This window comes from Sus scrofa, chromosome 12 (genome assembly GCF_054392235.1).
Source record: "Sus scrofa isolate SSC_HxYL_T2T_F1_AM1 chromosome 12, Sscrofa_HxYL_maternal_Yorkshire_Landrace_v2.0, whole genome shotgun sequence".
In the NCBI taxonomy this organism is placed as follows: Eukaryota; Metazoa; Chordata; class Mammalia; order Artiodactyla; family Suidae; genus Sus; species Sus scrofa.
Window position 1 is genome coordinate 18,291,510 of NC_139394.1, and position 13,420 is coordinate 18,304,929.

The window sequence follows — 13,420 nt, forward strand, 5'->3', positions numbered from 1 at the left end:
CAGCTATTTATTCCCCCAACCCGGCACTTTTTTTTTTTTTTTAGGGCCCCAGGTGTGGCATATGGAAGTTCCCAGGCTCGGGGTCGAATCGGAGCTGCAGTTGCCAGCCTACACCACGGCCACAGCCACGCCAGATCCGAGCCACCCATGTGCGACCTGCACTGCAGCTTGTGGCAAGGCTCCATCCTTCACCCACTGAGCGAGGCCAGGGATGGAACCCGCATCCTCAGGGATCCTAGTCGGGGTGGTTCCTGCTGAGCCACGCTGGGAACTCCCTTTCCATCCTCATTGTCAAACACAAACGGATTTGCCTATCATCCTGCTTACAAACCTCTCCACTCCTCTCGGGAAAAGAGCCCAAGCTCTGACATGGCCTCCAGGGCTCAGCGTCACTTGGCCCCCGCCTGTCCCTCAGCTTCCCCACCATCTGGGGTACCGCTCAGAGGGGCAGAGCACAGGCCCTGGAGCCAGGCTGCCTGCACTCACATCTGAGCTCCACCCACGAGGCCCCTGCCAGGGGATTCTGGGTACCTGGCGCCTCCTGCTGTGTTCGGGATTCCTCCTCTGGAACATGGGGGTGCTCATGGCCCCAGCAAGGTCACAGGGGGGTCGTGAGGATGACCTGAGCGATCGCTCTGGAGGCTCTGAGGACAGAGCCTGGCCAGAGGAAACGCTCGGTAAGCCCTTGCTGGGCCTGGTGCTTTACTTGCTCTCCTGGTTTCTGCGCTGCAGCGCCACGGACCTCCCACTGGGTTCCCAGATGTGTCATGGTCCCTCCTGCCCCAGGACCTTTGCATGGGCTCTGCCCTCTCTGCACGTCTCTCTCCTCCCTTTGCTCAGTCCTCGTTTAGCATCCTGCTCAGGTGACCCTTCCTCGGGCAGCTCCTCTGAATACCCAGCGAGGTCTGCTTTCTTTGTTACACCCCACCAGAGAGAGCCCCAAGTGCCTCTCTTATCACAGCCTGTCACTTTACCATCCTGTACCCTGGTCAAGTATCGCTATCTACCCGCCCCCCTGCCAGGATACTCTAAGCCCCAGGAGGGTGAGGACTCTGTCGTTGCTCACCTTTGTAAGCCTGGCACCTAGCAACGTGCCTGGCACATGACAGGTACTCCGGAGACCACTTGCTGATGAGCCGATAGACGAGAAGGCAGGGTTCAAACCCCAGCTCTGCCGTCAAGTGACCTCGGCCAGACTGTGCACCTCCGCGTGCTCGTCTGGACAGTCAGGACATTCACGCTTTCCTTGGGGACGGCTTCTTCTTTTTTTCCTTTTAGGGCCGAACCCTTGGCACATGGGAGGTCCCAGGCTAGGGGTCGAATAAGACCTGCAGGTGCCAGCCCACCCCACAGCCACAGCCACAGCCACAGCCACAGCCACGCCAGGTCTGAGCTGCATCTGAGACCTACACCACAGCTCCTGCATCGCCGGATCCTTACCCCACTGAACAGGGCCAGGGATCGAACCCTCAACCTCATGGGTGCTAGTCGGGTTTGTTACCACGGAGCCATGATGGCAACTCCCTAAAGGGATCTTTTTTTTTTCTTCAAGATTGAACCCCACGAGGATATTCAGGATGAAGATGGCAGAATAGAAGGACTGGAGCTCAACTTCTCTCCTAAAAACAACAAAATTCACAACTAAGTTCTGAGCAGTCTTCACCCAAATGGACTGGAAACCTTAAAAGAGACATCTACCCCAGAAGAAAAAGAGGAGGACGCATCAAGAGGTGGTAGGAGGGGCAAGTTCTCGATATAAACAACCCCATACCTCCTGGGTGGGAAGCTCCACAGCCTGGACACTAACTGGTTCACAGAGACTCACCTACAGGAGTGAGAGTTCTGAGCCCCACATCAAACTCTCACGTGTGGGGATCTGGCACTGGGAGAAAGAGCCCCTGGAGCATCTAGCATTGAAGCCCAGTGGGGCTTGTGTGCAGGAACTCCATGGGTCTGGGGGAAACAGAGACTCCATTCTTAAAGGGCGCACACAGACTTTCATGGGCACTGGGTCCCAGGGCAAAGCAAACTCTCCATAGGGATCTGGGTCAAACCTGACTGCAGTTCTTGGAGGACGTCCTGGGAAAACAGGGGTGAACGTGGCCTGTTGTGAGGGAAGGACACTGAAAGCAAAGCTCTCAGGAATATTCAGCAGCCTGCCTTTCTCTGGAGGTGGCCATTTTGGGAAAATCTAGCCCCACCCAAGCCAGTCAGCTGCTGAGAAGCCCCAGGGCAAACAACAGTCCAGGTGGGATCCCAGCCCCGCCCCTCAGTAAACAGGCTACTGAAAGACCCCTCAGGCACACAGCTGCCTCTAATCCCATCCAGAGACTAAGCCCCACCCACCAGAGGGGATTAGAATCGGCTCCACCTACCAGTGGGCAGGCATCAGCCCCTCCCATCAGGAAGCCTACAGCAAGCCCCCCAGACTGGCTTCAGCCACAGGGAGGGGGGGGAGACCTCAGAAGTAAGAGAGGCTACAACTCTATTATCTGTAAAAAGGCCACCACACCAAAAACCTATAAAAATGAAAAGACAGAGAACTATAACTCAGAGGACGGAGAAAGGAAAAAAAAACAGAAAATCTGCTAAGTGATGAGGAGATTCTCAGCCTCCAGGAAAAAGACTTTAGACTGTTGATGCTGAAGGTGATGCAAGACATTGGAAATAAACTGGAGGCAAAGATGGATAACTTACATGGAACCACTGAGCAAAGAGATACAAGACATAAAACTTGAACAAGAAGAGATGCAAAATACAAATTCACTAGAAGCAGCTAACAGCAGAATACAGGAGGCAGAAGAAGGCATAAGCGCGGTGGAGGACAGATTAGTGGGAGTTACGGATGTGGAACAGAAAAGAGAAAAAAGACTGAAAAGAAATGGAGAGAGTCTCAGAGAACTCTGGGACAATGTGAAAGGCACCAACATCCGTATCATAGGGGTGCCAGAAGGAGAAGAGAGAGAGAAGGGGACAGAAAAAACATTTGAAGAGATAACAGCCAAAAACTTCCCTGACATGGGAAAGGAATCACTCACTCAACTCCAGGACGCACGAGTACCATATAAAATAAACCTAAGGAGGAATACACCGAGACACATACTAATCAAACTGACCAAAATTAAAGACAAAGAGAAAGTCTTGAAAGCAGCCAGGGGAAAGAAACAAATAACACACAAGGGAACCCCAATAAGGTTATCGGCAGATTTTTCAGCAGAAACTCTGCAGGCCAGAAGGGAGTGGCATGATATACTTAACGTGATGAAAGGAAAAAACCTCCAACCAAGATTACTCTACCCAGCAAGGCTCTCATTCAGATTTGAAAGAGAAATCAAAACCTTCACAGATAAGCAAAAGCTGAGCGAATTCAGCAACACTAAACCAGCCTTACAACAAATACGACAGGAACTTCTCTAGGCAGAAAAGAACAAGAGGAGAAGGAAGGAAAAAAGAGCAGCAAAACAAATCCAAAGCAATTAATAAAATGGCAATAAGAACATACATATCAATAATCACCTTAAACGTGAATGGACTAAACGCCCCAACCAAGAGACATAGACTGGCTGAATGGATACAAAAACAAGGCCCATATATGTGCTGTCTTCAAGAGACCCACTTCACTTCTAGGGACACACACACGTTGAAAGTGAGAGGATGGAAGAAAATATTTCACGCAAACAGGGATCAAAAGAAAGCTGGAGTAGCACGACTCATATCAGACAAGATAGACTTTAAAATGAAGAATATTTTAAGGGACAAAGAAGGACATTACATAATGACCAAAGGATCAATCCAAGAAGATGATATAACAATTCTAAATATCTACCCACCCAACACGGGTTCACCACCATACATACATAAGGCAACTGCTAACAACCTTAACAGGAGAAGTCGACAATAACACAGTCATAGTGGGGGACCTTAACGCCCCACTTACAGCAATGGACAGATCAACCAGACAGAAAATCAATAAGGAAACACAGGCCCGGAAGGATGCATTAAACCAGATGGACACAAGACATATTTATAGGACATTCCATCCAAAAGCAACAGAATACACATTCTTCTCAAGTGCACATTGAACATCCTTTAAGATTGATCACATCCTGGGCTACAAATCCAACCTCGGTAACTTTAAGAAAATTGAAGTCATGTCAAGCATCTTTTCTGACGACAATGCTACACGACTAGAAACCAACAACAAGAAAAAAACTGCAGAAAACACAAACACGTGCAGACTAAACAACATGCTACTAAACAACCAATGGATCACTGAAGAAAGCAAAGAGGAAATTTAAAAATACCTAGCAGCAAATGACAACAAAGATACGACACTCCAAAACCCATGGGATGCAGCAAAAGCCGTTCTGAGAGGAAAGTTTATAGCAATACAAGCCCACCTCAGGAAACAAGAAAAAGCTCAGACAAACAAGCTAACTTTCCATCTCAAGCAGCTCGAGAGAGAAGAACAGACAAGACCTAAAGCTAGTACAAGGAAAGAAATCATAAAGATCAGAGCAGAAATCAATGAACTAGAAACAAAGGAAACCATAGAAAAGATCAATGAAACAAAAAGCTGGTTCTTTGAAAAGAGCAACAAAATTGATAAACCCCTAGCCAGACTGATCAGGCAAAAAAGAGAGAGGACTCAATAAAATTAGAAATGAAAAAGGAGAAGTAACAACGGACATCACAGAAATACAAAGGATCATAAGACACTACCACATGCAACTATATGCCAAGAAAACAGAAAACCTAGAACAAATGGACAAATTCTTAGAAAAGTACCATCTTCCAAGACTAAACCAAGATGAAACAGAAAAGATGAATGGCCCCATCACAAGAACGGAAATTGAAACTGCGATCAAAAAACTGCCAACAAGGGAGTTCCCGCCGTGGCTCAGTGGTTAATGAATCCGACTAGGAACCATGAGGTTGCGGGTTCGATCCCTGGCCTTGCTCAGTGGGTTGAGGATCCGGCGTTGCCGTGAGCTGTGGTGTAGGTTGCAGATGCAGCTCGGATCCCGCACGGCTGTGGCTCTGGTGTAGGCTGGCGGCTACAGCTCCGATTTGACCCCTAGCCTGGGAACCTCCATGTGCCGCGGAAGCGGCCCTGGAGATGTCAAACAAACACACACACACACACACACACACACACAAACTTCCAACAAACAAAAGTCCAGGACCAGATGGCTTCACAGGCAAATTCCATCAAACATTTAGAGAAGAGCTAACACCTCTCCTTCTGAAACTATTACAAAAACTTGCAGAGGAAGGGATACTCCCAAACTCATTCTATGAGGCCACCATCACGCTGATACCAAAACCAGACAAAGATACCACAAAAAAAGAAAACTACAGGCCAATTTCACTGATGAACATCAGTGCAAAAATCCTCAACAAAATACTAGCAAACCGCATCCAACATTGAACACATTAAAAGAATTGTACATCATGATCAAGTGGGATTTATCCCAGGGATGCAAGGGTTCTTCAATACCCGCAAATCCATCAGTGTGATACTCATTAACAAACTGAAGAAGAAAAACCATATGATCCTCTCAATCACTAGATGCAGAAAAAGCCTTTGACAAAATCCAACACCCATTTCTGATAAAAAAAAAAAAACCCTTCAGAAAGTGGGCCTAACAGGAACCTACCTCAACATGGTAAAGGCCATATATGACAAACCCACAGCGAACATCATTCTCAATGGTGAAAAGCTGAGAGAATTCCCACTGAGATCAGGAGCAAGACAAGGATGTCCACTCTCGCCTTTACTCTTCCACATGGTTTTGGAAGTCCTAGCCACAGCAGTCAGAGAAGTAAAAGAAATAAAAGGAATCCAACTTGGAAAGGAAGAAGTAAAACTATCCCTATTTGCAGATGACACGATACTATACCTAGACAACCCTAAAGACTCTACCAGAAAACTGTTAAAATTGGCATCCACGAATTTGGCAAAGTCGCAGGATACAAAATGCATGCACAGAAATCAACGGCATGTCTATACACTAACAATGAAAGAGCAGAAAAAGAAATTAGGGAAGCAATCCCGTTTACCATCGCATCCAAAAGAATAAAACACCTACCTAAAGAGTAAACCTACCTAAAGAGACAAAGGACCTGTACTCTGAAAACTATAAGACACTGATGAAAGAAATCAAAGATGACACACAAATAGATGGAAAGATATACCAGGCTCGTGGACTGGAAGGGTTAATGTTATCAAAATGACTACGCTACCTAAGGCAATCTACAGATTCAGTGCAATCCCTATCAAATTACCAAGGACATTTTGCACAGAACTCGAATAAAATATTTTAACGTTGGTTTGGGAGCACCAAAGACCCAGAATAGCCAAACACATCCTGAAAAAGAAAAATGGAGCTGGAGGAATCAGGCTCCCGGACTCCAGACGATACTACAAAGCAACCGTCATCAAAACCGCATGGTGCTGGCACAAAGACAGAAATATAGATCAGTGGAACAGGGTAGAAAGCCCAGAATTCAACCCACGCACCTACAGCCAACTCATCCATGACAAAGGAGGCCAGGGTATACAATGGAGAAAGGACAGCCTGTTCAATAAGTGGTGCTGGGAAAACTGGACAGCCACATGGAAAAGAATGAAATTAGAGCACTCCCTAACACCATACACAAAAACAAACTCCAAATGGATTAAAGACCTAGATATAAGACCAGGCACTATAAAACTCTTAGGGGAAAACACAGGCCAAACACTCTCTGACAAACGACAGCAACATCTTCTCAGATCCACCTCTTAGAGGAATGACAGTAAAAACAAACATAAACAAATGGGACCTAATCAAACTTCAAAGTTTCTGCACAGCAAAGGAAACCCTAAACAACACGAAAAGACAACCCACAGAATGGGAGACAATCTTTGCAAGTGAATCCACTGACAAGGGATTCATCTCCAAAGTTCATAAACACCTTCTGCAGCTCCATACCAAAAAACAAACAAACAAACAAAAAAACAACCCCCTCAAAACCTGAGCAGAAGATCTAAACAGACAGTTCTCCAAAGAAGACATACAGATGGCCAAGAAACACATGAAAAGATGTTCAACATCACTCCTTATTAGAGAGATGCAAATCAAAACCACGATGAGGTACCACCTGACCCCAGCCAGAATGGCCATCATCCGAAAGTCTACAAACAATAAGTGCTGGAGAGGCTGTGGAGAAAAAGGAACCCGAGTTCACTGTTGGTGGGATTGTAAATTGGTGCAACCACTGTGGAAAGCAGCATGGAGATTCCTCAGAAAACTAAACATAGAACTACCATTTGATCCAGCAAGCCCACTCCTGGGCACCTATCCAGAGAAAACCACAACTCGCAAAGACACATGTACTCCAGTGTTCATTGCAGCACTCTTTGCAATAGCCAAGACATGGAAACAACCTCAATGTCCATCAACAGAGGAGTGGATCCAGAAGAGGTGGTACATATACACAATGGAATGTTACTCGGCCACGAAAAGGAACGAAATACCGGCATTTTTAGCAACATGGATGGACCTAGAAATTATCATGCTAAGTGAAGTCAGCCATACAATGAGACACCAACATCCAATGCTTTCACTGACATGTGGAAGCTGAAAAAAGGACAGACGGAACGTCTTTGCGGAACAGACGCTGACTCACAGACATTGAAAAACTTATGGTCTCCAGAGGAGACAGTTTGGGGGGTGGGGCGATGTGCTTGGGCTGTGGGATGGAAATCCTGTGAGACTGGATTGTTATGATCATTATACAACTACAGATGTGATCAATTCATTTGAGTAATTAAAAAAAAAAAAAGATTGAACCCCATGAATATATATTTGTGACACCCAGGAAGAAATCTGCAGATACCTGCAAACACACTTTCACTGAGGTTTATGAAACGTGTTACACATTCAAGGAGCTTCTGTCAGTAGTTGGCTATACCACTCCCGGGCTGCATTCTTGGGAAATTACAACTCCAAGTGAAATGTCTTACTGAAACAGGAGTAAAAATGTAGCAGGTGGAAAACGTGCATTTCAATGCTTTTTAGCCTTGGAACATCATAGAGAGGAGCCCAGTCATTGAAATGATCCCTTTTGGCGTGACATGGAAAAGTGTTCAAATATGGTTTTCACACATAACTGTATCTAGACAAGAAACTCCCTGTGTCTTTTAACATTTTTTAGGAGTTCCCATCGTGGCCCAGTGGTTAACGAATCCGACTAGGAACCATGAGGTTGTGGGATCGATCCCTGCCCTTGCTCAGTGGGTTAACGATCCGGCATTGCCCTGAGCTGTGGTGTAGGTCGCAGATGCGGCTCGGATCCCTCGTTGCTGTGGCTCTGGCATAGGCCAGGGGCTACAGCTCTGATTCGACCCCTAGCATGGGAACCTCCATATGCCGAGGGAGCGGCCCAAGAAATGGCAAAAAGACACACACACAAAAATAATAATGATTTGTTTTAAGTAAAAACATTTTATTTCCCTTTCTTTTGTCCACACCCAGGGTGTGTGCAAGTTCCCAGACCAGGATTCGAACCGGAGCCACGGCAGGGACAATTCTGAGCCCTTAACTGAAAGGCTGCCAGGGAACTCACCCCTCCTACCAAATTTATTTCCAGATTACAAAATTCGTCTTTTTTTTTTTTTTCTTTTTAGGGAACCAGTTATGGCATATGAAAGTACCCAGGCTAGGGGTTGAATGGGAGCTGCTGCTGCCAGCACGGCATCACAGGATCGAAGCTGAGTCTGCGACCTACACCACAGCTCAGGGCAGCACTGGATCCCCGACCCACTGAGCGAGGCCAGGGGTCGAACCCGCATCTTCAAGGATACTACTCTGATAGGTTGCCGCTGCGCCAAAATGGGAATTCCCTGTGGCATCCACTTGAATTCGCTTGGCTGCATACCTAGGAGTGGAATTGCTGGCTCACACAGGACCTCTGTCTAACTGTTGGAGGAACTGTCAGACTCCAGTCTGGGTCAAACGCTGGTCGGTCTTGCCCTCTTTCTTTGTTTCTGGGCCACACCTGAGGCACAGGGAAGGTCCCGGGCCAGGGGTCGAAGCCCAACCACACCTGCACCCTATGCCAGAGCTTCTGGCAGCAAAGCCGGATCCTTAACCCACTGAACAAGGCCAGGGATGGAACCCACATCCTCACGGAGACAAAGCTCAGCGGGTTTCTTAACCCGCCGAGCCACAGAGGGAATGCCCAGGCTCTTTGCCACCTTGGCCGCATCACTGTCCACGCCCGCCTGCGATGCGCGGAGGATTCTGGTCTCCATCAGCGGCTGCGACCTCTCTTGCAGGCCGTCATGCTCCTTCAACCCCTGCCTCCCCCACCCCTCACCCCTCACCCCCACCCGCACTGGACCTCACCACCTCCCAGGCACGATGGGGAGCCCTGAACGGCCAGCCCTCCAGCCCGGAGCTGCCACACCACACCCCCCACCCCGAGCCCCCCCCGGGCCCCCCCTCGCCTCCCTGCCCCTCCTACCTGCAGGCAGACACATCTCCCCAGGGTTGCAGCTCCCCTCTTTGTCCAGAGAGCATCCACTCCGGCGGCCACGCTGCTCTCTTCCTCTCTCCGTTGCTGTGGCGGGTGGAACTCGGCAGGAAGTGGGGAGAGGCGGGTGGGCAGTTTCCTGGGAGTGCTCTCAGGACCGACACCTGCGTGGCAGGTAGGGCGAGGCTGGGCTGGGATGCAGGCCCGGCTCAGGCCTCAGCCACCCCCACAGGAAACTCTGGGGCTGGGGCACCCTCAGCGGCGTCCCCCCTTGTGACAAGCACGCCAGGCCTGCACACTGCCTCATCGACCCATCTGGTCGCGGGAGGAAGGCTGCCTGGGGCAGCGAGGGACGAGGGGAGGCGGGCTGCAAGAGTTTGGCACAGGGGCTCTCTGCCGCCCAGGGCTCATTCTGGAGAGAGGCTCAGGTGAGGGCTCCCACAGCCACAGCCACAGCCACAGCCACAGCCACAGCGGGGGATATCAGTGCCCCAGTGCCAGTGGCACCCAGGGCAGCCACTACAACAGCCAGCTGGCTCCTCCTCCTCACCCCTCGCTGCCCTGGCTCAATCCTCACTCTCCCTGTGCCCCCACCCCCCCCCACCAGACCCCTGACTTCCCCCGCCCCTAAACTCACCGGGGATTTCACATTTCCTAACCGCGGGACAGTTTGGGGTCGTCACAGCAATTTCCCTCCTGGAAGCATCCTGTCTTCCGCTGGCCTCTCCCTCCTTGCAAGCGCTGGTTCTCCCTTGCCTTGCCCCCCCCACCCCCACCCCGCCACATCCTCCTGCGTGCCCTCCCCCTCTGGCCACAGCCCCTCACCCTCCTCTGCCAGGGCCAGCGCCCCTCCTGTCCCTCTGTGCTCCCTCCCTGGGTGACACCGTCCACCCATGGCATTGGCAGCACCAGGCCCCCCGACCCTCGCACAACCTGCTTCCCTCTGCGACAGCCGTCGGTCCAAGCCTGGACTCATGATCTTCCCCAAACCTGGTCCTCCAGGGAGTTCCCTGACCCAAGAGATGGCTCCATCACCCCCACTGCAGGCGGATGAGCCAGAAACCTGGGAGCTAAGCCTTCTCCCCCATTGCCTACCACCCCCATGTCTCCACCCGCCATACCTGATCTGAGGCCAAGTCCAGTCCCTCCTGCTTCTCTGATCCAGCCACTCGTCTCCACCACGAGGGCCCCACCGAGTCTCAGGGCCAACCTCACCTGCCGGGACCACTGCAGCGCCCTCCCCGCCTACTCCTCTTCCCACATCCTCTTTGCCCCCACCCAGCCATCCTCATTTCAGCTATTTATTCCCCCAACCCGGCACTTTTTTTTTTTTTTTAGGGCCCCAGGTGTGGCATATGGAAGTTCCCAGGCTCGGGGTCGAATCGGAGCTGCAGTTGCCAGCCTACACCACGGCCACAGCCACGCCAGATCCGAGCCACCCATGTGCGACCTGCACTGCAGCTTGTGGCAAGGCTCCATCCTTCACCCACTGAGCGAGGCCAGGGATGGAACCCGCATCCTCAGGGATCCTAGTCGGGGTGGTTCCTGCTGAGCCACGCTGGGAACTCCCTTTCCATCCTCATTGTCAAACACAAACGGATTTGCCTATCATCCTGCTTACAAACCTCTCCACTCCTCTCGGGAAAAGAGCCCAAGCTCTGACACGGCCTCAGCGTCACTTGGCCCCCGCCTGTCCCTCAGCTTCCCCACCATCTGGGGTACCGCTCAGAGGGGCAGAGCACAGGCCCTGGAGCCAGGCTGCCTGCACTCACATCTGAGCTCCACCCACGAGGCCCCTGCCAGGGGATTCTGGGTACCTGGCGCCTCCTGCTGTGTTCGGGATTCCTCCTCTGGAACATGGGGGTGCTCATGGCCCCAGCAAGGTCACAGGGGGGTCGTGAGGATGACCTGAGCGATCGCTCTGGAGGCTCTGAGGACAGAGCCTGGCCAGAGGAAACGCTCGGTAAGCCCTTGCTGGGCCTGGTGCTTTACTTGCTCTCCTGGTTTCTGCGCTGCAGCGCCACGGACCTCCCACTGGGTTCCCAGATGTGTCATGGTCCCTCCTGCCCCAGGACCTTTGCATGGGCTCTGCCCTCTCTGCACGTCTCTCTCCTCCCTTTGCTCAGTCCTCGTTTAGCATCCTGCTCAGGTGACCCTTCCTCGGGCAGCTCCTCTGAATACCCAGCGAGGTCTGCTTTCTTTGTTACACCCCACCAGAGAGAGCCCCAAGTGCCTCTCTTATCACAGCCTGTCACTTTACCATCCTGTACCCTGGTCAAGTATCGCTATCTACCCGCCCCCCTGCCAGGATACTCTAAGCCCCAGGAGGGTGAGGACTCTGTCGTTGCTCACCTTTGTAAGCCTGGCACCTAGCAACGTGCCTGGCACATGACAGGTACTCCGTAGACCACTTGCTGATGAGCCGATAGACGAGAAGCCAGGGTTCAAACCCCAGCTCTGCCGTCAAGTGACCTCGGCCAGACTGTGCACCTCCGCGTGCTCGTCTGGACAGTCAGGACATTCACGCTTTCCTTGGGGACGGCTTCTTCTTTTTTTCCTTTTAGGGCCGAACCCTTGGCACATGGGAGTTCCCAGGCTAGGGGTCGAATAAGACCTGCAGGTGCCAGCCCACCCCACAGCCACAGCCACAGCCACGCCAGGTCTGAGCTGCATCTGAGACCTACACCACAGCTCCTGCATCGCCGGATCCTTACCCCACTGAACAGGGCCAGGGATCGAACCCTCAACCTCATGGGTGCTAGTCGGGTTTGTTACCACGGAGCCATGATGGCAACTCCCTAAAGGGATCTTTTTTTTTTCTTCAAGATTGAACCCCACGAGGATATTCAGGATGAAGATGGCAGAATAGAAGGACTGGAGCTCAACTTCTCTCCTAAAAACAACAAAATTCACAACTAAGTTCTGAGCAGTCTTCACCCAAATGGACTGGAAACCTTAAAAGAGACATCTACCCCAGAAGAAAAAGAGGAGGACGCATCAAGAGGTGGTAGGAGGGGCAAGTTCTCGATATAAACAACCCCATACCTCCTGGGTGGGAAGCTCCACAGCCTGGACACTAACTGGTTCACAGAGACTCACCTACAGGAGTGAGAGTTCTGAGCCCCACATCAAACTCTCACGTGTGGGGATCTGGCACTGGGAGAAAGAGCCCCTGGAGCATCTAGCATTGAAGCCCAGTGGGGCTTGTGTGCAGGAACTCCATGGGTCTGGGGGAAACAGAGACTCCATTCTTAAAGGGCGCACACAGACTTTCATGGGCACTGGGTCCCAGGGCAAAGCAAACTCTCCATAGGGATCTGGGTCAAACCTGACTGCAGTTCTTGGAGGACGTCCTGGGAAAACAGGGGTGAACGTGGCCTGTTGTGAGGGAAGGACACTGAAAGCAAAGCTCTCAGGAATATTCAGCAGCCTGCCTTTCTCTGGAGGTGGCCATTTTGGGAAAATCTAGCCCCACCCAAGCCAGTCAGCTGCTGAGAAGCCCCAGGGCAAACAACAGTCCAGGTGGGATCCCAGCCCCGCCCCTCAGTAAACAGGCTACCGAAAGACCCCTCAGGCACACAGCTGCCTCTAATCCCATCCAGAGACTAAGCCCCACCCACCAGAGGGGATTAGAATCGGCTCCACCTACCAGTGGGCAGGCATCAGCCCCTCCCATCAGGAAGCCTACAGCAAGCCCCCCAGACTGGCTTCAGCCACAGGGAGGGGGGGGAGACCTCAGAAGTAAGAGAGGCTACAACTCTATTATCTGTAAAAAGGCCACCACACCAAAAACCTATAAAAATGAAAAGACAGAGAACTATAACTCAGAGGACGGAGAAAGGAAAAAAAAAACAGAAAATCTGCTAAGTGATGAGGAGATTCTCAGCCTCCAGGAAAAAGA

General features: G+C 51.0%; 1 long non-coding RNA gene across 3 annotated transcripts; it reads right to left on the reverse strand.

The window, feature by feature from the left end:
• Positions 1–27: 27 nt before the first annotated feature.
• On the reverse strand, positions 28–12,414 carry LOC110255991 (uncharacterized). Of its 3 annotated transcripts, XR_014821050.1 has the most exons (6): positions 11,872–12,414; positions 11,337–11,462; positions 10,442–10,529; positions 9,511–9,683; positions 1,067–1,619; positions 28–657 (listed from the first exon to the last, which is right to left on the reverse strand). It is a non-coding gene; the product is annotated as an uncharacterized LOC110255991 (long non-coding RNA). The 3 variants fall into 3 exon arrangements; XR_014821051.1 differs by lacking the exons at positions 28–657; positions 1,067–1,619 and adding an exon at positions 8,590–9,042 and having other exon boundaries at positions 10,157–10,529; XR_002337082.2 differs by lacking the exons at positions 10,442–10,529; positions 11,337–11,462; positions 11,872–12,414 and adding an exon at positions 10,641–10,800.
• Between the last annotated feature and the right edge of the window lie 1,006 nt (positions 12,415–13,420).